The sequence below is a fragment of the Poromitra crassiceps genome (assembly GCF_964638095.1).
Source record: "Poromitra crassiceps genome assembly, chromosome: 5".
NCBI classification, from domain to species: domain Eukaryota; kingdom Metazoa; phylum Chordata; class Actinopteri; order Beryciformes; family Melamphaidae; genus Poromitra; species Poromitra crassiceps.
In genome coordinates, this window is record NC_139642.1 from 40,403,321 (window position 1) to 40,427,140 (window position 23,820).

The 23,820-nt window shown below is 41.9% G+C and overlaps 1 protein-coding gene across 3 annotated transcripts in view; it reads left to right on the forward strand.

Moving 5' to 3' along the window:
* The window catches only part of LOC310777197 (SR-related and CTD-associated factor 4-like), a 50,953-nt gene that overhangs the window by 24,967 nt on the left and 2,166 nt on the right, over positions 1–23,820 (forward strand). The gene's annotated exons all lie outside the window — the stretch shown is intronic.

A 23,820-nucleotide genomic window follows, 5' to 3' on the forward strand; every position in this document is an offset into this window, starting at 1 on the left:
GATGTCGACTCGACTTTATTGGTAGAAAGGTCAACTTAAAAAAATCAGGAGTCGTGCAACCCCTAGTGTAGACTAGGCTTGCTGCGTTAGTCGATGTTCCCTGTGTTACACGGTGGTTGGGCATACACCGAATACATTACTTGCCCACCGATACAGTCGTTTTTCTTATTTCTCCCCCACTGCTGTTCTGCTTTTAATGAAAATCCGGGTATTTACGGTACTATGTAAGAAGGCATTTACATGATGTCACTTAACTGTTCCACATCTCTCCGTCACCCAGTAAGCATGTATATCACATTTGGTGCTTCTCATCCAGTGTGCCACAATGATTCAGATAAGCTCCTCTACTGATAGGCATTGTATTCATGAATGCTTCTCTTTCAATTCTCCTTTGAAAAAGTCTTTGAAACTTCACTCAGTAGTCTTGCGCTGTGCAGTCTTAAATTATTCCAATAAAGTGGGAATCCAAAAAAACTATTACTGTCGTATGTGAAGAGGGATGCTTTTTGTTCATCCTTTCTCCATTTTCAGTAGCAAGTTATGTTACCCAGAAGCCAGAACCTTTTTTTTTTTATCTTGCCATGGCCACAGTAGCCCTGTGTTCAAAGTCATAGAAAGCTTTATATTAAATGCTTATTTCCACGTTCTATCACAAATGACATTCTTGTTAATCATCCATCAGTGCAGACAAGGACCATACTTTGCTATAAGTGAAACAATTTCTTGTTGAGGAAAAGCATCTGTCCAACTGTGGTAGGTGTGAACCCTGAAATCATGAATATGCAAGTCAATAGTGACTTGCATGAAATTAATGAAGTATTTGCGTCAATTCGTCATAATGTAATATTGTCAAGTCAAAATCTGCAAGAGAATCGGCTTGAATCGGCTATGTAATGTATTATTAAAATCAACGTATCAAGGAAAAGGTAAAAATCAGGCTTGTCAAGAAGTTGAGACATAAACTAGCATAAACAGTATGGTCCAATTGAGACTGTCTACCATGCTGAGCAGGCCAGCGAACCTAAGCACTTTACTTGGAAGAAAGGTTGCTTACATGTCTTGGCGTCGTGAGTGTCTGATCATGGCCAGCTGGTGGGACTTTGGCTCGCATTTGGAGGAAGAGTTGCTAAGTGGGAGACAAGGTAAGCCTACAATACTGCTAGCAACTACAGCAACGTGTTGCAGCCTCCTGTTGATGGAATCTGCACCGCAGATATGCATTTTGATTGATGGGTTTGAGCTTTTTTGGGTAAGAGGATAGTGTCTCACTAAATGGTGTCTCACTAATGGTACAGCATACAAGGCCAAGATATTACCTGTGTCATTGTTTAGGATGGGGTGAATGGCAACTTGCAACACACACAAAGAGGGAAAGTGTAATGTCTGTGATCATGTCAGGGTTCTCCTCAGAAACCTTTCAACAGACTGAACAGAGTGGTGCTCAGGGATGTCTGCAAAGTGGGCACCGGAAAGGGTGGTTGGCCATGTAATACAATATATAAGATGGAGTGTTAGCATTAGCATTTTCATACCTCCTTAAAAGCAACTTCCTGCATGCTAGGACAGGGCCTGAAAACACAGAGAGCCTTTAGACAAAGATGTTTAAGACCATGAAATAATGACAATTAGGGTAATAATCATACATTTAAAATTAGATTTTCTCTGAACAGATGATAAAAATATTAAGCCATAAAATAAATATAAAAAAATTAATATAAAATAAAAACTGTTAGTTTTCTAATGCTCTCTGTCTCTGTATGTACAGTTGAGCAGTGTTCCCCCTATTCACCTTATGTAGCCATGCCCATTTGACCCGGTTGTGTGGCCGTATCAAAACTTCCGGCTAAAAATAATAATAATAAAAAAAAAAAATGGCTGCGCTGCTCCAATATCATCTAACTCTGAATTAACTAATAATTTAGCCAATTGTATGTAACATACCAAATAAAAGCAAACGGCAATGTCTAAGAATGCAACGCCATGTAACTGGTTAAGTCTCGCATTCCAGGGAATTACGTTAACATCTGTGGGTCTTATTGACGTTAGTGGCTCGTGCTGCCTCGGAGTAGAGACAACTATCTGAAGCTTTCTTTGTTGGAGTCCAGGTATGTTTTACAAGAAAGTGCTCGTCATTGTCGACGATAACGTTATCTGACCTGGCTAACAGTGAATACTCGCTTGCTTGCTGTGTACCGGCTCAAAGTAGTAGGCTACGTTCTTTATTTTACAGTACCCCTTCACTGTCCGCTCCAAAAACAACTCTCTTATTTTGCACAGTGACCGCCGGAAATGTTAAAAGGACCCGGAAGAATTTGGCCCACTGTAAGGTCTGAACATAAGGTGAATAATAGACCCCTTTCACAGCTGCCATTTTGTGTGTATAAAAGGCAGGATAAACACAGGTGCAACCAACTCACTAATTAGGGCCCCAGCACTGTCTGGAACACCTAAATGGACTGGAAGTTGGAAACACTAATTCATGTTTTGGTACACCTGTGTTTATCCTGTCTTTGAGACACAAAATGCCCACCGTGAAAAGGGCCTATTGTGCAGCGAGAACCCCCACCAGGCCAAAAATAAGGCCAAAAATCCATTCATTAAAAAAAAAAAAAAAAGCGTTTGAGACCCTCTGTGTCGCTGCCTGGGACTCGCGATGCAAATGCCACTACTATCACTAGCCATTTCTAAACATGCAGTGAACTCCTGATCATAACCAGACCTTACTCGAATCGGCTGCATGTTTAGCACCAAATATCCGTTGCTCGAACGAGTGCGGATCAAATACCACCCGAGCCTCTAGTACAAGATCTGCATCGCTGGCAGAGCGACCGTAGTTTAGCCCCTCTCAGCTCATGTTCCGGAACATGCCGTGAGTGGGGCGCATTGTTAAATGGCACTTTACAAAACCATTAATGTCCCTGTGCTAATTTCATGAATCGACGTAGTTACGTGGCTGGATTATTTGGAAGAGAGCCAAATTGGTGAGTAAACAAGTAAAAGTTGAATAGTTTTCTTTTCCCCCATCTGCCAGTTTAAAAATGCAACAAGGAGATGATCGCCTACTGCATTAGGCTATTGGGTGATAAGTGCCCCTATTAACGTTCACGTATTAATTAATCGTCCGCGCAATCACGCATATCAATGAATTCAACGAGCAAACTCACGGTTTCCTCAAGTGCTGCAAAAACGGCTTGAATGGTTTCTTTTCCTCCTGACCTGTCTTGTATGTGAAAATGCAAGAGCGTGATAGTGTTGCATTATATATTCGAGACATACAGCCTATAAATAAATTGAAAACTAGTCAGATAGGACTTAAATGCCACTTGTAAAATCATCCACCGTTTAACGTTACTGCGACCACTATTTTGACTGGCGGCTTTTGGGCGATGTAACAAGGCAAGCGCTCACTTTTTGGCACATTGCCACCTCACGTTATCGCCTGAATGCATCAGAATGCATCGGGAACTTCGCAGTGAGACATGTGCTGTATGGAGTAGTGGAGAAAAGTGTTGGGCAGAGATCTCCTGTTGTGGATGCAGTGTATGGAGACCTGTGCGCGCATTTTGGGCATTGGGTGCCAATTCTGATCCTATGCGCTCTCTCGTCCTGCAGCAGCACCGCACCACTGCTGTGCAGCACACATCCCCACCCGCTCTACTCAGCCAAACAACAGACCTCTTCCTTATCTACAGTATAGAAACAACGATCACTCGTGTCTACAAGGGTAAAACCGGTAAATACCCTGCCCTGATATACTGGGCATGGTCCAGACTTCATGTTTAGAAATGGCTACTGTGTTCTAACTGGAGCACCCTTTACAGACCCACTTATCCACCCGATAGCTAGCATTCACCTCTCCTGATCCTGGTCCAACCAAGTAACTATGGCAGAGCCAAAAGCTAAGATGGCAACTCACCACAAAGAAGAGACAAAGGCCGCCCCGCAGTGTCCGTCCCGCAGTGTCCCTCCCGCAGTGTCCGTGTTATACCCTTGCGCCGAGTTAAGTCTGCGATTACCATAGCCACTCGTCCTACGAAGCCAACATCCTCCAGTTCCGAGGGAAAAATGGGATTACATGCCATCCGCATCGCTGCTAAAGCACCATCTTCTCAGCTGCACCGGCCTCAACTCTGTGCTGGCTGAATAAAGTGATGTGTCCTAGACTTGAGGTAACTCTGGTTTGGCTGGAGCTTTCATCAAAGCTAGTTTATTTGGGGAAGTGGAATTATTTTGGGGATTACTTGTGAAGATTTATTTTTGTATTCTAAAGGAACTTGCATCTATTTTATTTTTGGTCATAAGGCCTTTTTATTGAGTTTTGGACTTTTTTCTTTAACTAAAGAATAATCTAATCTAATAATCTAACCTGGAACTAAAGTATATTCTAATACAAACGTGGACAATGTCAGCCTCTGTGTGTGCATGTGGTGATTTTGTTTAAAGAATATTCATTTTGTCTATGGTTGCTGGTTTCAATTGTTAGACAGGTTTTCATGGGTTCTTGACATGTTTGATAATTTCATGGGTTCATTGTGGGAGGTTTTGACTCCTGACCGGCTGCCAGGAGAGCACTTTGGGGCCTGCATGAAGATTTCAATAAATGGGCCTCCTGTGTCAAAATTTCCATATCATGATGCCATGGTGAAATCTTTCTATAAGCCAAGGAAGATAAAGTGCAGCAATGTTCACTGTGTTCATCATGTGCTGCTATTGTTGTGCAAAGGTCATAGGTTACACATCTTATTTTTATGCAATAAATGCAGCTTATTAAGTCATCACCTTCTGAGCACTTTGCTTTAAGTCTTGAATATACCGAGCGAACAAACATTTGAATGCAGTCATAGAAATTGCAGCTGCTGTGCCATTTGTCCGAAGCCAATCACGCCAATATGCCTCGTCTATTTCAGTGCATAACACCAGGCCTGAGAAAATGTCAAAGGGAAACACTGTATGACCCCCATAACGAGTTAGGGCCCTATCTTCCATCACCTCATTCTCTCCGCTTTGAAGGAGCTTTCGGTGTCTGCTATCGCTGAGGCGACTTGTGGACGAGCACAGTGTTGCCAACTTGGCGACTTTGTCGTCGATATATTGAGCTTCTTTTCAGACCCCCCTGGTGATTTTATTTCTCAAAAGGGACTAGCGACAAATCTGCCGACTTTTTCCCCACTGACCATGGGAAGCAATGTCAATGTGTTGAATCCACTACATTTGCCAATAAATTGGTGCGGCTACTGCTGGGGTTTCTCTCTCTTTCTCTCTCCCTGTCAGCGCTTCACACAGATACACACAGCGCATCGGGTTTGCTTGTCATGTATAATGGCGTGTACCGAATTTGGCCCGGGTGGGCGGAGTCAGGACTTTATATCACAACGGCAGAGTGCATAATTGGTTATGCAAATTAGCATGTGACATCATCTAGTGACTGAACAGCCAATAGCAACTTTCCTTGGAAAAGAGTTGGCAACACTGGAAGAGCAGGGCTCGCTCTCACTTCCCTCCTATCGACCTGTGTATTCCAGTTTCTGTATTTTCTACTGGAGAAAGAGTTTTGGCACATCTGCCGTGGAACGCGTACAGGTTTGTTTTCCCCCCATCTTAACAAACTATATTAGAAATAAAACATTCCAGTCACAGGTGAGGGGGGGTAATGGTTGGTTACACAGTGAGCAAAGTGACGCAGGGCCAGTTACGTAAGGAGAACTTCACCGAAAAACTGCTAAATCATTTTATTCTGTAGTAGACGACAGTGCCTGCTGCTGCTGCTGTCTGGAGCAGAAAGACCACTTAGTTGCTATGCTTCATCTCATGGTGCCCTCAAATATTAATTATATTCCTTGTAAGCAGCGACTGCATTTGCATTCATCAAATCAGGTAGGATGAATGCATAACATTAGTTGTCTTTGCATTCTTTTCAACTTTCCTCTTTAGACTTTTTGATAGTGATATTTTTCTCTTGCTAGCAGGTTAAATGTTGCTGATGACAATAATTCTGAGAGTAAAAGCATGTCAAATAAGTATTAGAATAAGATAGGCTCCACTACCTACATGGTCAGTCCAAAGAAGTAGTCAATATTAAAATGACACACACATTTATTTATATTATTCGTTAAGAGCATTTCATGGCTGAAATAGGCCTTTACTTGGCCTATCCATCTGCATCTCCCACACATGCATGCGTGTCTTAGGCTATGAGGCGGCCTGTCACATACGACAGTTGCATTTCTTTTTTATTAATACATTTAGGGTTAAGGACAGATTTCGTCCTTTTGCAAATTTGCGTATCGACTGTTTAGATGTCTGCAATCCTATGGGTCTGAAATTCGGCCCAGGTCTTATTTTTTTGGTGTTTTACAAAATGCTAGGGACACTTCCTCTCACCCTGTAGTCAAAATTGTTACATATCCCGGGTTAAGGACATTTTCTGTCCTCCATTGACTTCCATTCAAAAGGGCTATGTTTTGCTATTTTTGCCCTTCCAGGCATTCAAAAAAATGCACTCATATTGTGTTTATGCTTTTGGCAAATAGCAAGACAGTTTAACGAGCGGAGCACCCTCCTTGCATATTTAAATGAAAATGAGGAGCGGCAACGGCACATAAGGTAACAGATTCCATTATACATTTTATTTTGGCACTTCATACTTTGCACTACATACTCCATGGTTGCGGCCATTGTTGTGTGATGTCAGACAACTGATTCCCAGCCTAGTGGGGGTAGATTTTTTCTCCCAGTTTTCAAGTCGGAGCCCCTACTTTGAGTGCCGTTCCAGCGCACTTTTCTTAATAGGAGGTCAGAAAATCCGGAAAGTCCCAGTTGTCTGGAATGCAACATGAGGCATTCATTCTGGAGTAAAGGCTTCAAATTGGTCGTTTTCAGTTTCAGTTTCACTTTTACTTTCACTTTCACATATAGCAACTGCATGTAGTTGCCATATCTCATCACTAGATGACCCCCCAAGCCAAAACTTGGAAGAGAGTGAAACCCTGTGAAGACTACTAATTCGAAGCCTTAACTCCACAATGAATGCCTAAAATCAGATAATTCATGTTTTGGGGGGGCAATGGATGGGAGTCCAAAATCTGCACTTTTTTTTTCTGTTTTGCATGTAAAAAGGCCTTTTTATATGCTTTTCAATGGGAATTATCCTTCAATCTAACCCTGCAAAAAAAGAAAAATCCAGCCAATCTTTGACATATCAAAATTAATAATTCACTTTTTGTGTTTTCTTTACACTATAAACAGCCAGTGCCAAGATGTAAACAAACTGGCATTTGAGGGGTTAAAGTTCTGAGTAAGAATGAAATGTTGGTACCTATTATGAGGGATGAAGATACCAATGAGTAAGAAAAAGTATAAAAAAAAATAAAAAAAAACTCTCAACCCGTTAGAGGACAGTATCTGTCTTTAATCCGGGATGTGTAACAACTAAACTAACCTGACACAAAAATCTAATTAGTCTTTGTTATGTTCTGGCCCGCCATCTAATGGCTCAGACAAAATTGGCCCAAGGCCAAATTTACTTGCCACCCCTGCTTTATACTAACGCATACAAAAGAGACAAGCCAGGCAAAAAAAATAATCCAACATTGAGTTCAGATTTCTCTCAATGGAGCGCTTGCTTGTTGCTGTAGAGACAGCCCTGTTTTATTTTACTCTTGAGCTTGGATTTGTCACTTCCTGTACACAGAAGATTTCTGGCCTGTGACTGTCCCACACACCACAATTCAATTTTTGCAAATAGGGTGCAGAGTCTCAATTAATCAATTGGGCAATCTTCTATTATTCCTTGATTTACATTTATAAAATGAAGGGATGTTCACATAGAAATAGTGCGTTTTTCATAGGATATGCAGAGGATAACACAAAGATGTTGTATTTATTGTCCAAATACAAAAGTTATGACAGCTTCTGTAGGAAAAGGTAGAAAATGTGAATTTAGAATTAATGGGGATCCTCCTTGGTGTCCACCTTACCCATCTTTCTGGTCATGTGCCAGCTAAATGAAGATCCAAAAATCTTGATTTAAAAGGGAATGCCCTTTTATACACATTTATTTCTGTGGCTCCAAGACATGGTGTTTGAAAAAACACTTTCTACAGCCATCAACTTTTCACAATGATGAACAATAAATCGGCAATGTTTGTGGTCATCATTTATGTTTTCTTTTCTCTCATATCTCATATCAGAATTCCTCTCTAAGGGGCTGTTCACATAATATAGCGTTTTCCCTCCAACTGCCAGCACCCTTTTCTCATTAAAAGTAAAGGGAACTGCTCCTGAGCAGCGCTGCTGCCACCATTTCTTCCCCGTCAGAGCAGAACACTTTCAAAAGTTGAGAAATGTTCAACCTTTCAGAAAAGTGCCGGGTGAGGTGAACTGCTTTTTCCAGCCAACCAATCACAATGACAGAGGCACTGGCCATTTCCCATAGCAACAAGAAGTATGCAGAAGTGCTGGTGGATAAATCAGGGAAGTTACCAGATGGACAAACCCAGCTTTATTTGTCACACAACACCCGTTACAGCACACACACTCATGCCGATGGTGGCTGGTGAGTGGTGAAATAGTCTGCTCATTTTGACCCAGACATGACATGCCCTTCCTCCGAGGGGCAGGGCAGCTCCAGTGTACAGATGCCGGGGCGAACAAAGTTTAGATGAAACCACGCCCCAAACTCATTTGATTGGTCGCTGCGCCAGCTTCTTCCTGAAAAAGTGCGGCAAGTAAAGATGTTAAGATTAGGGTTAAGGTTTTCTTATTTAACCACAACCAGCATACCCACACCCTAACCAAATTGGTGTATTTGCCTAACCCTAATATTTGAAAATATGAAAAATGCTTGTTAAAAATGTGTGCTTTGACCGGGAATTAAACTGCAGTCATCAGATTGGAAGGCAAGCACCTTACGCATTAAGCCACAAGCCCAAGCACAACCTGAACGGAACTTTTTTCACCCCCTAACCCTAATCTTAACTATTGTTGTTGTTTTTTTTAATTGCCGCACGTTTTCAGGAAGGCACAGTTGCGGCGACCAATCAAATGAGTTCGGGCGTGGATTCATCTAAACTTGGTTGGGAAAAGTATACACGCTGCCTGCGTATCATCTTTTGTCGTCACTGGTCAGGTGGCAATCTTCTTGCATATTTTTAGTGGGGGTTCATATATGGGGAGGGGAGCACGGGGAGAACATGCAAACTCCAGGCAGAAAGGCCATTTTCATGAGATAACCCACCTGGGCACCATAGGCACTTGAGGACATAGGGGGACCACACCCCCAGCACCCAGGCGGGAGTCGAACCCACGATCTTCTTGCATATTTTTAGTGGGGTTTCATATATGGGGAGGGGAGCACGGGGAGAACATGCAAACTCAAGGCAGAAAGGCCATTTTCATGAGATAACCCACCTGGGCACCATAGGCACTTGAGGACATAGGGACCACACCCACAGCACCCACGCAGGAATCGAACCCAGGATCTTCTTGCTGTGAGGTGACAGTGCTATTGTGCGTACGTTACTATAACAGTGATCTTAAAGGCTGTATGGATTGTACCAGACATGTACCCTAAAATATCTGGTAAGCCTTTGCTTGTTCCACAACACTGTTGTTTGCTCCAAGTGCTAACCAGCTGATTACTGAGCTATAACAGCTGTTCAGCGTCGTCACATGACAATATCTGATGTGCTTTATTCATTTGTGCTCATAAAAAGTGCTCTAGGCAGTGCTTTTTCCATGGGAAAAAAGCTATATGTGAACAGCTCCTACGTATGTCAAAAGTTTAAATAGGCAACACATTAAAATAAAGCTAAAAACCAATTGATATAGATATTGACTACAGACTACAAAAGCATGGCTTTTTGGAAGAATAAACTTTTGGTGATGGCATCTTTGACTTTAGGGATGTTTCTCTGCCACTGTTTGCAACATGCTAGATGCAGCAAACTTTGGAGTCACTGCTTAATACATGCAGCAAACTTTTGACTTATTTGTGAAATATTGTAATTGTTTGCATATTTGGTTGGACAAAATTGCCCTATTTCAGATTTTATCCTAACAATGTATTGAGTTTTGATTAAGAAACGACAATGGGTGGGTGGGTGTGGGGGGGGGGGTGGCAGTAGCACTCATTCCCCCTTCATTTCAGCATAGCATATAGAGCAGACGTTAAGAACAGTGGTTAGATTTTGAGATGTACCCAAATCAGAGGTCTATTGTGTTCTTCTTATTCCCTGTAAGTGGAGCATAGGGCTGCAACCACACTGCATTTGCAGTTTCTGTAGCAAGTGGGTTTTTACTTTCTACATGTTGGGGTTGCTCCATGTGGCTATACCAAGACGGTATTGATCTTACCTAGCCAATCTTTGTACTGTAGCGAATATCATTTTTTCGCTTTAGAATGTCAATGTTCTATTGAGGTTTTCCATGTTGGGGTTGCTCCATGTGGCTGTACCAAGACACTATTGATCTTACCTAGCCAATCTTTGTAATGTAGCGAATATAATTTTTTCACTTTAGAATGTCAATGTTCTATTGAGATTTCCATGAATATTCAAATGCCTGAATATATATATATACCGTATATATATATATATATATATATATACAGACTACATTTGAATAAGTGATTCATCAGTCTTTTTGTTAAATCAACTTTCTTTAATGAATATAACTGCAGTTAAAATTGCACAGTACAAAATACAAATCTTGTAGTAGGATTCATGTACATTAAGCTCTAGTAGTTTCTGTTTGTTCATTCAATCATCACAATTCACAATATAAGCATAATCACACAACCCACACATTAACAGAACTTGGCACTGGCAATCATCTTAGTATTATACCAGACATAAACGATCTTGCACTTGGACTCAATTTATGCAACGACGAGCATAGTAAATTACTTTTCACTTCTGAATGCTGGCTTCAACCAAAAAAATCTCACCCAGGTGTGGAAGTAAGCAGTGCAGGTACGTGCAGGTCGAACCCTATACTTCTCCCCCTCTCCCCGGTACTGTGCGTGTGCATGCTTCACCGAGGCGCGGCGCTTTCTCCACTGTGCTTCCTTGCAGAGGCGGGGGGAGGGTCCTAGGCTAAATCTCATCCACACGCATCTCGTGCTCAAACACAGTCACTTATCGAAGCGGCTGCACCACTTTAAAATATGTTACAACAAAAGTTTAAAATTTCAAGTACATCTTACTGTAAATAAATTAGAATGTCATGTATTATTTATGTCAGCATTTGGAATGAATATTCGAATGTCCGAGCTATTCAGTACAGCCCTGGTTTGTCATGTGGAAGAATAACAAAGAACGAAGTAAAACAAACAATGAAAAGAAGAAATCCATGGAGGACCCCAAGCGTTCACTTTACCAAACATATTTGTTTGCTAGAAACTTTTCGATTTTAGCAGCTCTGTGTCTAACATTAGGTTAATCAAGGACTTGAGGGCAAGTATGTTAATTGTTTCTGTCTGCGTTGAAACTGATATATAATTCTCCAGTATCTCTGAAGAGGATTCTATTTCACAGAAACCAGGAACTAAAGTGTTCTTATCATATAATTTCTTCCTCTTCCAAGAAGATTGCTTTGGAATAGTCAATCTCCCTGGACTTTCGTTCTTGGGTCAGTTTTGCTTTTTCTTGCATTGCATTTCTTTCGCACTTATGGCACTTTTCGACTGCAATAATACTGCATAGTATTGCCACTATGCTACTCTACTCACTTTTTAGGTAGTACCTGTTGGTTTCCCTCCGCAAATAGTACCCTCTTAATGTGCCCATCCCCCACCACAACTATTCGTCATCGATGCCGCATGAAACTGCCGTCCCGTGAAACTGTAAATAGTCACAGCAAGGAGATACCCTCAGAAGCTCCCTTTAAAGGAACACTCCGCCCATTTTCAACCAGCTTTGTATCATTAGAACATCAGTAGTATATCAGAAAACTGTAAACGGTTTTGAAGTCTGTCATTTAATTTGACAGTTATTGAGTGTTAAAGTGTGGACCAGTGACATCACTGGTCCACACTAACTCAAATTAATAACTCATTAACTCAAATCAACTCTCAATAACTGTCAAACTAGATGAATGATGAATAGTTTGACAGTTATTGAGAGTTGATTTGAGTTAATGAGTTAATAGCGACCCTTCTTATCCATACATTTACAATTAAAGCCCCTACATGGAACTTTTATCTGGTTATGAAATACTGACCCCATTTACACCTGGCATTAAAATTGTTTTGGGTGATCAGATTGCAATAGTGCTTGATACATTTAGTACATTTACATCTGGTGTTAATATGTGTCTCCAATGTCCACAACAGAGATTCGATTGCGATTGGATAAGGCAAGCTCAATAGTTCAGAGCAGCAGAAAAACAGTGGTGACTGTTGTTGTATGTGGATTGAGAATGCATTTGCATGTACACTTGTGGTCAATGTGTCCCTGATCACCTCTGGAGGTGGTTTGGGCGATTGGATCACAATCCGTCCTCAATGTGTCTTGGGTGCATGTACACCTGCACTTCCATGTGGTCAAGCACTATCAGATTGGAATCTGATCACCAAAAATACATTAATTCTAGGTGTAAATGGGTCTGATGCCTCTATATGACCTACCGTAAATCAGAAAATGAGACAATCAGCGAGAAAATTATTTCTATATAGTTCTTCTAAATGTCTGTGTGCGGGTCGGGACTGAGGGAGGAGGCTCGGCTTTCAGGCCGGGCTCGGAGGAGCCCTGACCGGCCTGCCGCCTAGGAGGTGCCACGGCTCAGTCGGCCCGCTGGTGAGAGCGGAGGAGGTTCAGTGTTCAGGCCGAGCCTTTCATTTCTGTCCAAAACAACTGAAAATGGCCGTCTGTTGAGGCTAATTTTATTTCAGGAAAGGCGGAAGGCAGCAAGACAAAAGACTGCTGAAAACACAGGAGTTTGGGAAGTCCTACACACAAGAGGGTAAGCGAAACTGGTAGCTCACGTTTATGTATGTCCAAGACTATTCTGACCAATCAGTAGTTTGCAGTGTTTTCACGACACCTTTTGGTATCGCCTCAGCTTGCTTGGAACCTTGATGGAGGTGGTACTATAAAATTATCGCTTCAGCGTGGTACTTGCCAAATGGAAAACTAAAAAAGGCGAGATGAGCCAGTACCATGCGCTCAAAATGTGGCTTTATTACCTACTAAGCACATACTTAGATTATAGACATGCACATTGAACTTGTGCTGGTGTCTCAATAACATGGATGCTTCTGCTCCAGCCAAAAGCTTGGAAATAATGACATTTCTAGACAGAACATCAAAGTAGTCTGATAAACACATTGCTGCTGTTGTCATGTGAAAACCTTTTAATTCCAATTTTGGTGATTTTCATATTTTAACAAAAACAAATGGATTACAACGTGTTGCTCTGTTGGCTGAGAATATTCCCAGGCCCCTTGGGCTTTTCAAATCCTTTGGATAAACAAAAAATGCATAGGGGCGTCTGGGTACTGTAGACGTAAAAGCACTCAGCTACCACCGCGGAGACCAAGGTTCAATTCCCGGCAGCAGTACTTCCGGCTTGGTCAGATGTTCCTACAGACACAATTGGCCATGTCTGCGGGTGGGAAGACTATTCGCTGCACTAGCGCCGCCTCTGGTCAATTGGGACGCCTGTTTGGAGGGAGGGGAACTGGGGGAATAGCGTGATCCTGCCACACGCTACATCCTGCCAGTGAAACTCCTTATTGTCAGGTGAAAACGGCTGGTGACTGCACATGTATGGGAGGAAGCAGGTGCAGCAGGGGGAATTGGCAAAGTACACTTGGGGAGAAAATGGGAGAAGAATCAGAAAAAACTTAACACTTCATAGGGGAATCATAGCTTTTTTCCTGAATAGTTGACATTTTGGAGATACTAGGTTTTCACCTGACGACAACATTTGTCTCGTCCGGTATAAGCCTTTTAATGTTGTCATGAAACAATGAATATCACGGTTGATCAAAAGTTTAATTGTAGTCTTACAGATTTTCACGTCGTTGGACTTTAGCTTCCAATCAGGGATGACATCCATCCATGTCCATTTTTCACAGAAAACTCTGTAGGTCGTTCTGCACAACTGCAGTCTGGCATGGCAACCGGGTATCAAGGCCCATTTCTATGGGCTGAGCATTGCATTAGAACAGTGATACTCAACCCGAAGCTCTAGAAGAGCCACATGCAGCTCCTTTATGGGTAGTTGTGGCTCTTAAGTACTACAAAAAAAAGTCAGCAGAATTCATTAACATTTCATTCTCATTCTCAAGTCACATCAATGCATTACGCCTCAACCGTCTGAACAACCAATCACAATTGATCTGGCAGGTGCGCGAGACGTGCAAACTCAATCACACTGGGAAACTAGCTTAGCATGAAAATAAAATGGCTAAAGAACGTAAGAAATGCAAATATGAAGAGGAATATCGAACATTTAAAGAGGACTGGGAACTAGCGTTTTTATTTGTGTCCATGGGTTCGAGAAGACGCATCTGTTTGCTTTGTGATGATGTCATTTTACAATTCAAAAGGTCTGATTTGCAGCGCCATTACGAAACAAAGCACCCAAGTTTCAGTACGGACTTTCCGAAAGATGGAGAGCTAAAGGCTGAACAGCTGCCGAGGCTCAAACAGAACCTAACTGGTTTCAGGGAGGAAAGGGATGTTTTTGGATTGTGGCTCTTACAAAAAAAAATGTTTTTGTCAATGTGGCTCCTGAGTAGGGCAAGATTGAGTACCACTGCATTAAAAAGTCAATGAATTTAGAATTACCCCTTACATGTCATTTTGTAGAGGTACCATGTTGTGTCCTTTATGTAGGAAGTTACAAATAACACATGATCTTGTCTTCTATTTAAACTAGACATCTCGCATGCTACGCCGCTCGATTCCTGGGCTCCCCCGCCCTGCGGCTGAGGTCACAACGAGTCACAACTGTGCATCACTGATGTCATTACAATTGCTCTTATGACATCAATGATGATGTCACAATGCCTATGACATCATCAGTGATGTCACAATGCACAATTGCTCAAGTGACATCACTGATGACATCACTTCCGGGACTTTATGACATCACTGATGACATCAGTGATGTCACGATGTCGGGACTTATGACATCACTGCATCACTGCATCAGAACATCATCAGTGGGACAAAAATGTAAAGGGAGAAACATTGCCCGCATGCTCCCTTTATAGATAGATGGCACTTGTAAATTCAGTATACTGAATGCAATGCCATAATCTGAGCTTCACTTTTTTCATTAAATCATTTGGACAATTTAGCTAGGTAAAATAAATAAATCTAGAAAGATAAAATAAATAAATAAACAAAGATTATTGAATGAGCATAATGTGTGAGTACTGTATAGTGCAGCAAACCATATAGATACCAACCAACAGTGAAAAAAGCTTTCCTACAACACAAGTTATGTGTCTGAAACCTCAGTTGCTGTGGCTATGCAAAGAGCTAGTTGATAGGGATAAGTAATTTGCGATGCACTTGCATGTAAAACCCCTAACAATTGCAGCAATCAGTTATAGGACATCTCTCCGTCAGTGGGAAACATAACTCACTGTCACGAGAAAACCTATCATCTCTGACTTTCCAGGAAATAAGAAAAAACAGCCTTGTTTTTCCCACGGCGCTGGGCCAGCAGGCCCCGCTGAGGTCATAAGGTGGAAAAGTCAAGACACTCATGGAGGAAAACTTTAATGTGTAAGCAGAAGTCATTCCCATCCTTTTTAGTCAAAATTAACATTCTGTGAGTGTTGAGTTTTCAAAATCACCAGTATTACAATTTGTACTTAGATTTGAAACAGACATGTTATTAAACTAATATGCTGTTTCCCCCCGTAGAACTAATATTCTAATCTAAATCATACTCATTGATACCAGTTTAGAACATTCTTTTAGCCCTTTTTTCTGCATTTTCTGTTTGCTGAAATGGGTTTTTCACTATGAGGCAAAAAACTGCTCATTTGGATTTTGGTTTTCTTAAAGATTTTACAGCCCATGTTAATGTTTGTGAATATCAACTTCTCTCTCTGCAAGGCAGAATCTGGAACAGAACTAAGAAGATTGAGACTCATAAGATGGCATCAAGTAGCAAAAACTGGAACTGCTCTCAAGAGAAATAATTGGCAAAGGAGCAAAATTGTGGAAAAAGAATAGTAGCTATATTATACAGTAGGGGTGGGACAAAATATCGATACTCACGGTATCGCGATATTTCCACTTGCGATACGTTATCGATACACTGGCACCAAGTATCGATATGTTTATTAAAAAAATAAAATAATAAACAGGCTAAAATATTATGCTGTGTGTGGTAGTTGAAACATAGTTTCAAGTTGACGTTTATGTTTGTAGTTGAAACAAAAACAAATACTGTAGGCTACATGAATGGAAATGTTTGATCATTAATATCTACTTTTAGAAATTATATAGGTAGGTAGGTTATATAGGTTTTCTTGTTTTAATAATAATAATAAAAATACTTAATGTGTAACTTTTCCTCCGTGGTATCGAAAATGGTATGAGTGAGTGAACTCTGAGAGAGTTCATGTCAATTATGCTAATAAATACATAATACCTGCTTCTTGCGTTTTAGGGGTATTTTTTTCTCTTCAGTTACACAGATATCGTGATGTATCGTAGGTTAAATTTCTTCCAATATATCGATTATCGCAGAATCGCTGTATCGTGATAATATCGTTATCGAGGGCCAAGTATCGTGACCATATCGTATCGTGAGTTACTCCACGATTCCCACCCCTATTATACAGTAGTACAGATTTGGTTCAGAACTGATATGGGTGCTCTAGAATATATGAAACGTATTTCTTTCTAAAATCAAAGTTGCTCTTCCATTTTTATTCACACGTGGCAGCTCCACGTTTTACATCTTGAAGATGTCACAGGTGCTCCGTTTCATGTTCACACGTATTGATTGGGCTGATTTAGACCAAGGAAAGACTTCAGGGATAGACTTTAATACAGCAGTAGATCCATCTGTGGAGAACACCAGTCTCCTATGTGGCCTCACCAAGGTGAGTGTTCATAGAAATTAAGTTTGGATATTGGAGTTCCCACTCTTGGACCATACTGAGGAATAGTTTTTTTTGCAACCAAATGTTAATACTGAGGAATAGATGAAAAGTAATGAAATACACAATGAAATGGACCTGACTGTGAATATATCCATGTCTACATCCTTGCTGTCTGTATAATTTAAACTGTCGGCACTAGAGGTCTTTTCCCCCCTTCCCGCGGTGCCTTCACATTAAGCTCTCTCCCCATGTCATAAGTGGTGGGTATAAAAATAGACAGTTGGAAATATTTTCTTGCCTTAGGGCAAAATTAAGTTGACAAGAGTGACAGCACTGAGTTGGTAAGCATCAGAGATACTTGTCCTGATCAAAGATCCAGTGGCCGTCTCCCCAGCTCGTGGGCTTTCCTCAGTTGGATTGACCTGCAGGATATTGGAGCGGCAGGCTGATGGAGTCAGACACCAGGGTAAGAACAGCTGCTTGCTGCTCCCACCGTACTGCACCAGAGCTGTTGTGTGTGAAGTGTGGGCTGCTATTCCTTTCCATGAGCTTGAAGTATGTCCCTATACTAGTCGAACAGCATGCATAAGAATAGCCGTGTGTGTGTGGGGGGGGCATAGCTGTTAGTTAATCAATTTTATGCTAAACTTAAATGTTCTCTTTTTGTTTGGCTTCATTGCTATAGTTTGGTATGTGTACATTTTCTTTTCTGTAGGTTGTGAAAGTATGTTGCTAGATCTTTACATCCCGATTTTGAATCATTTTGATGCAATGTCATTGTTTTTGCTATTGAATAATCCTCTCTATTCACCTAATATGTAGAAGAGACAGTCTGGCTTGAGAGACTAACAGGAAGTGTAAACTCAATCGGTACCGATTGTGGCAGAGCTTATCCCCGCAGCCTGCTTCCAGTGAGTCACTAGCTTTGACCAGAGACGATCTCTGGGGTTTGACCAGGTAAAACAGCCGCCGTTTTGAACAGGAAGTCATAACATAAATGGGTCAAGTGGGTGGGGCTACATAAGGTGAATAGAAATACAGAATTTTCTTTTGCCCTGCTGCAGTTTAATGAACTAAATTGGACACCTCTTCCACAATGCTATAGTCAGTTTAATAAGGTGGATTTTATTTATTTTGTTATGTGTGTAATCTAATGAAGCATTTTCATGCAAATGACCACGGGCTGGATTCAAACCTGAGTCCCTGCGGGAAGGACTGAGCCTTATGGTTCTCTACTCGGTGAGCCACCATAAGGGAGATTTTATGGATGTCAGTTTTAATGTCAATAGTTTTCTCCCCACCCCCCCTCCATCACTGCAAACCTTTCTAAAGGTGTAGTGCTGTGAAAATGCTATATTTGTGATTAATTAGTGACACATTTGTGGTTAATTAGTGACATTTTGTTTAGTTACTGTTCATCATCCCAACAAATGCAATTAAGACTTGTATCCCAGTTGGAATAGAGATAGTGCTTTCCGTCAGAGGGGAGATTCATCTGGCTGTAATGCAGACAGATGGGTTTTATTATAGCTGTTCTGCTTCATTTCTATATACATAAATGTGTGTCATTGCAATCATTAATCAACATGATTTTTTCATGGTCCTGATTGGTTGTAATGGGAGGTTGGAGCTTTCCACATTTTGAAGGATAACAGCAGTTGTGTCGGTAGGCACACGTTCTATAGCCTAGGTAAACCCAGCCCCCACGTGACCTGCTCTCTCAGTTCCCAGTCACTAGCGACTGAGTGACTGAGAACAGGTCTGAGAGCAGGTCACGTGGGGGATGGGTTTACCCAGGCTACACGTTCTAGACCAGTAGTTCTCAAATCTTTTCACATCAAGGACCCGTAAACTGACACAAATTAGACCACGAACCCCTATTTGATAAGATTTTGTCCCAGGGTCCCCATCTGAGAATTTCTTTTTGCTTTTAGATGTTTTATTACAGAAAGTGTATGAAACCATGAACTAGTCACATTCTGTCATTGTATTACTTATGGATTAAATTGTTATTTATGGATGAAATTATAGTGAAAACAGAATTTACAATAGCTGCGACCACATATGCGAATTTCCGGAAATGCAGGAGCAGCCCACCCTACTCTGCCTCTGCCACCCTGTATTTTGAAATTTACCCCCCACCGCCCCCTTTTAGCCAATAGAGCTGAACAGTCACGTGACATATTTTGCTCCGGAAGTGAGTTTTCCATTACTTTCCTCCATATACATTTCGAAAAATCCTTATATAACGAGTTTTGAGGCTGGAACCAAGCCAACCCATGACCTACTGAATCGTGAGTTACCATAAAACATTTCAGTTGGAGCAAAAATTTAAAATAACATTGCGGAAAACAATTTTTTTTTGACCCCCTCCCCCTTCACCTGTCTTTTTTTTTAAATGTCTATGGAAAAAATGAATGGGAAACTCACTTCCGGGGCAAGAAATGCCATGTGACTGTTGAGCTCTATAGAGCGCAACAATAGAGCCTTTTCACGGGGGCCATTTTGGTTGGAAAAGGCAGAATAAACACAGGTGCAAGCAAAACACTAATGAGGGTTTCCAAGGTTTGCTCCAAGTGAAATGTTTTATGGTCACTTACGATTCAGTAGGTGGCTGGTTGGTTTGGTTCCAGTCTTAAAACTCTTTATATAAGGATTTTTCAAAACATCTATGGAGAAAGTGAAATGGGGAATTCTCTGGAATGGGAGCTGAGAAAAAAAGTGGGCTGTCACTTTTGAACTCTATTGGCATGAACACAAACAAAGCTTCACATACACACACTTGACCTCCATGCCAAATGTCAGCCTCCTAGGGTGAAAACTGCCCGCTAGAAGGTGGTGAACGTTTTGTGGACGAACCAACCGACAGACAGCTTTTACCCATGTTGCTGGTCCAGCAGGCCTCGCTGGGGGGAGGGGATGCAAGGTCAGGACACTCACTCATGGATGTTTAGTGGGGATAGGGGCCTTAGCTAGGGATAGGAAGGTGGTAGAGTGTCGGGATTTGAGAGGTGGCTAGTGGCTAGAGGAATATGGGGGGGGGGGCTGTAGCTAGGGATAGGAAGGTGGTAGAGTGTCAGGATTTGAGAGGTGGGTAGGGCTAGGGGAATATGGGGGGGGGATGGGCCGTAGCTAGGGATAGGAAGGTGGTAGAGTGTCAGGATTTGAGAGGTGGGTAGGGCTAGTGGCTAGGGGCATATGGGGGGGGGGGGCGTAGCTAGGGATAGGAAGGTGGTAGAGTGTCGGGATTTGAGAGGTGGGTAGGGCTAGTGGCTAGGGGAATATGGGGGGGGGGATGGGCCGTAGCTAGGGATAGGAAGGTGGTAGAGAGTCAGGATTCAAAGAGTGGGTAGGGGGAGTGACTAGGGGCATATGGGTGTTGTGTAGGGGGTAATGGAAAACGGGGTGTAGCTGGCGATAGGAAGGTGGTAGAGAGTCTGGATTTGAATGGTGGGTAGGTGAAGTGGCACAGTGATATCGGGGGGACAAGGAAAAGGTCCATGGCTAGGTAAGGTATAGGAGTCAGGATTTGAGGAGTGGGGAGGGTGGGTGAGGGAAAGGGGCCGTAGCTAGGGATAGGAAGGTGGTAGAGAGTCGGGATTTGAAGGGTGGGTAGGTGGAGTGGCTAGCGAAATAAGGGTGATAGAGCGGGTGAGGGGAAAGCTATCGGAAGCTTCTAAAGCCATTACATCATTTTAATGTAAGACCTTTTTTTCTAATCTTGTCGTTTCCATCAACCTTTTCTAATGCGATACTTCAAAATGCATTGATGGAAACAGTTATTGATAGTTTTGATATTTTGTTCTTATTAAAGTCATTTGCAAGTCCTGCAATATTAATACATCCATTGAAATGGACATTGTGCTAATAGAACTGTCAGCTACATCATTAATCAAACATACTGCTTGGTTATAGTAACGTGAGAACTTTTGACCGTAAATGTATTTTCCCCTATAAAATCTGTAAATTAATTTTCATCAAAATCCTGTCCTGTCAGACAGGTCTTGTGCCAAGGTAGAATTAATTAGATTTGAATGGTGATCCAGATCTGGGGTTTCTGCCATTACGGTAGATGTTTTTTTGTCACAATTATGGAACCAGTGGAGATCGAGCCTTGATTTCAAGTCTTAATGGTGTAGAAGTCTATTCACTTAAATGTAAGTGATATGAATGATGTTTCTGGTTTAACAGGGAGTTGGAGAATTGTTCAGCATTGGCAGAGGTTTGCACTCTTCAATAGCCTTCTAGTTAAACAATTTGCAGCCTGCAGCACCAGTCCCCTAGCCTGGGTAAACCCATCCCCCACGTGACCTGCTCTCAGACCTGTTCTGACTGGGAACTGAGAGAGCAGGTCACGTGGGGGCTGGGTTTACCTAGGCTACCAGTCCCCCTGCAGTATCAACAGCCCCACCTTCCTGTCACTACCAGGAATTGAACTAAATGTTCCAGTTATAAAACTCCCCTCTAATGCCAAGCTTCTTAACATTATTCACTATTCTTCAGTTGTTGGTTTGTGCTGTATGCAACTTGAAAATAAGCATTTATACCATACAAGAAGGGGGACTATGCAAGACTGGCAAATGACAGTATAATTCAGTTACAATTTGAGAAAACCATAGCTACAAACCCTAACTGTTTCTCTCCTGGTTTCTCTCTCTCTCTGTCTCACTCACAGGTTAGGCTGTAGATTAGCTAGATCCGGGGTTCTCAAATTGGGGTCCGGGGGAACCCCCGGGGCCCTTGAGTGGGTTCCAGGGGGTCCCCAGCAATAGGGGAATATATAATATTTATGCTCTAATTCGATCCTTGTGTCAATTTACGGGGCCTTGGCGTGAAAATTGTCTGAACCACTGAGCTAGATTGTCTTGTTGTGTAGCTTGTGTTATATAAGTTGTTAGGGTCGAGGCTGAGGGCTGCTGGTAGAGGAGGTTAGGCTGTAGAATAGTTAGATTGTTGTCCTCACTAAAATCTGCTCTTGTCTACTGTTTCCTTCGCCCCTCTCCCTCTCCTGCCATGCTTGTTCCATATAAATTGTTCTGTTTCAGTTAAAGGTGTTTTGTCAGATTTAGCTAGACTTTTCTGTGAAGCCCTTTGAGACTTGCCTGTGAATTAGGGCTATATAAATAGGCTTGACTTGACAGACACACACACACACACACACACACACACACAATTAAGCATGAAATCATACAACCCATCTGACTGGGGGCATGATTTGCAGTTATTGTATGCATGTGGTAAGTAACCAGGCTGTAGCTAACAGGCTATATATTTTCTTGCAGCACTTGATGTTCAAGGTGGAATACAGGATGTCTTTATGGCTAAATAAATGAATAGATCCTGAGCTGCTGCACCAGCCAAAACCTGTTTCTCTCCCACCACAAATCCTTTGGTTTGTCAGGGCAGTGTTGTAGTACTCACGTCCAGCCAAGGCACAAATGTATAAAACGATAGGTGTCGAAATCTGGGTAGGCCCCAAAAAAAGCTCTAAATAAAATGTCATCAAAACTCACACTTACATTATCTGACTAGTGGGCCTCAGAAGAGTGCGTACAGTAGGCTAGGCATGGTTTGAGAGATGTGTACCTGTATGCACATTCTCACGGCCTGTGGATTTTTATACATTGGGAAACCATGTGTGGAAAGTGGTGCAGCACACTTTTGGTGTGTACACATGGGTTATACATTTGGCCCCCAGGACTCCGACTCAACTTGGACTTGAGCACTGATGATTTTGACTTGGACTTGAGCATTCATGCATTCGGACTCGGAAGTTGGAGACGAGGACTCGGACTTGTTAAGTGATAAAGACTGTTTTGTTGTTAGTTTTTTGTAAGAGGACCTAATAATTTGGCATTAGGTATTGATAGCTGTATTAATACCGTGGCATTATTACATTTCCTACAAGGGCAGGCGCCTACATGTGGATTCACGCTCATGTTCAGTAACTCCGGAGTCAGGCTCAGGTATTGGGGACTCGACTCAGACTCTTCTTTGGTGACTTGGACTCGAGATATAGTGACTTGACTACAACACTGATACAGGGTCATTTCAGCAGGGTAGCACTAGCCCCACCAATTTGTGTTGGTAAAGAATTCCATAGGAAAACTAATGAACCACCTCCGTACTGAAGTGACCTTGTATATCTTGAGGCATTTGGTTTGTAACAACAGTCAGTCACCAGTTATTCTATACTCTGTCAAAGTACTGTAGGATCAAGGTCATCCAGCCCCTTTAAAATGCATTGTCAATGTCATGCAATAGGAGGTGTTATCTGTTCGAAAGATATAAAGAATATCAGGTAACATTTACTTGTACTGTATATACAGTATATAGGGTTAACACCAATATGCAAAATACCCGGTGGCAATTGGGGGGTCCCCCCTGCCTAGTGCTCTGGTCTCTCCATTACATTTCCCACCGCTGTTCATGTTTTTATGGGGTCCATTTGAGATTTTCTAAACTACACAACATTTGGATTGTGGAGAATGCGAACCATTGCTACAGCGCCACGAGCGCCACCCATGGAAGGAGGCCTTACCAGAAACATCACACCAAAGTTGGAATAAATGTTTTGCAATTTGAATAATGAATCCTGGACATAGTAAGCTTTTAAAATAAATGTTTACTGACAATTGCAGATTTTTCCAGAGACACCCCTCGTACTGTGGAATCAGGACATGGTGATGTCGTTTCTCTTTTGAGCAGTTCATCGCATGAAGGCTTTATTCCTGGTTTGACTTTCA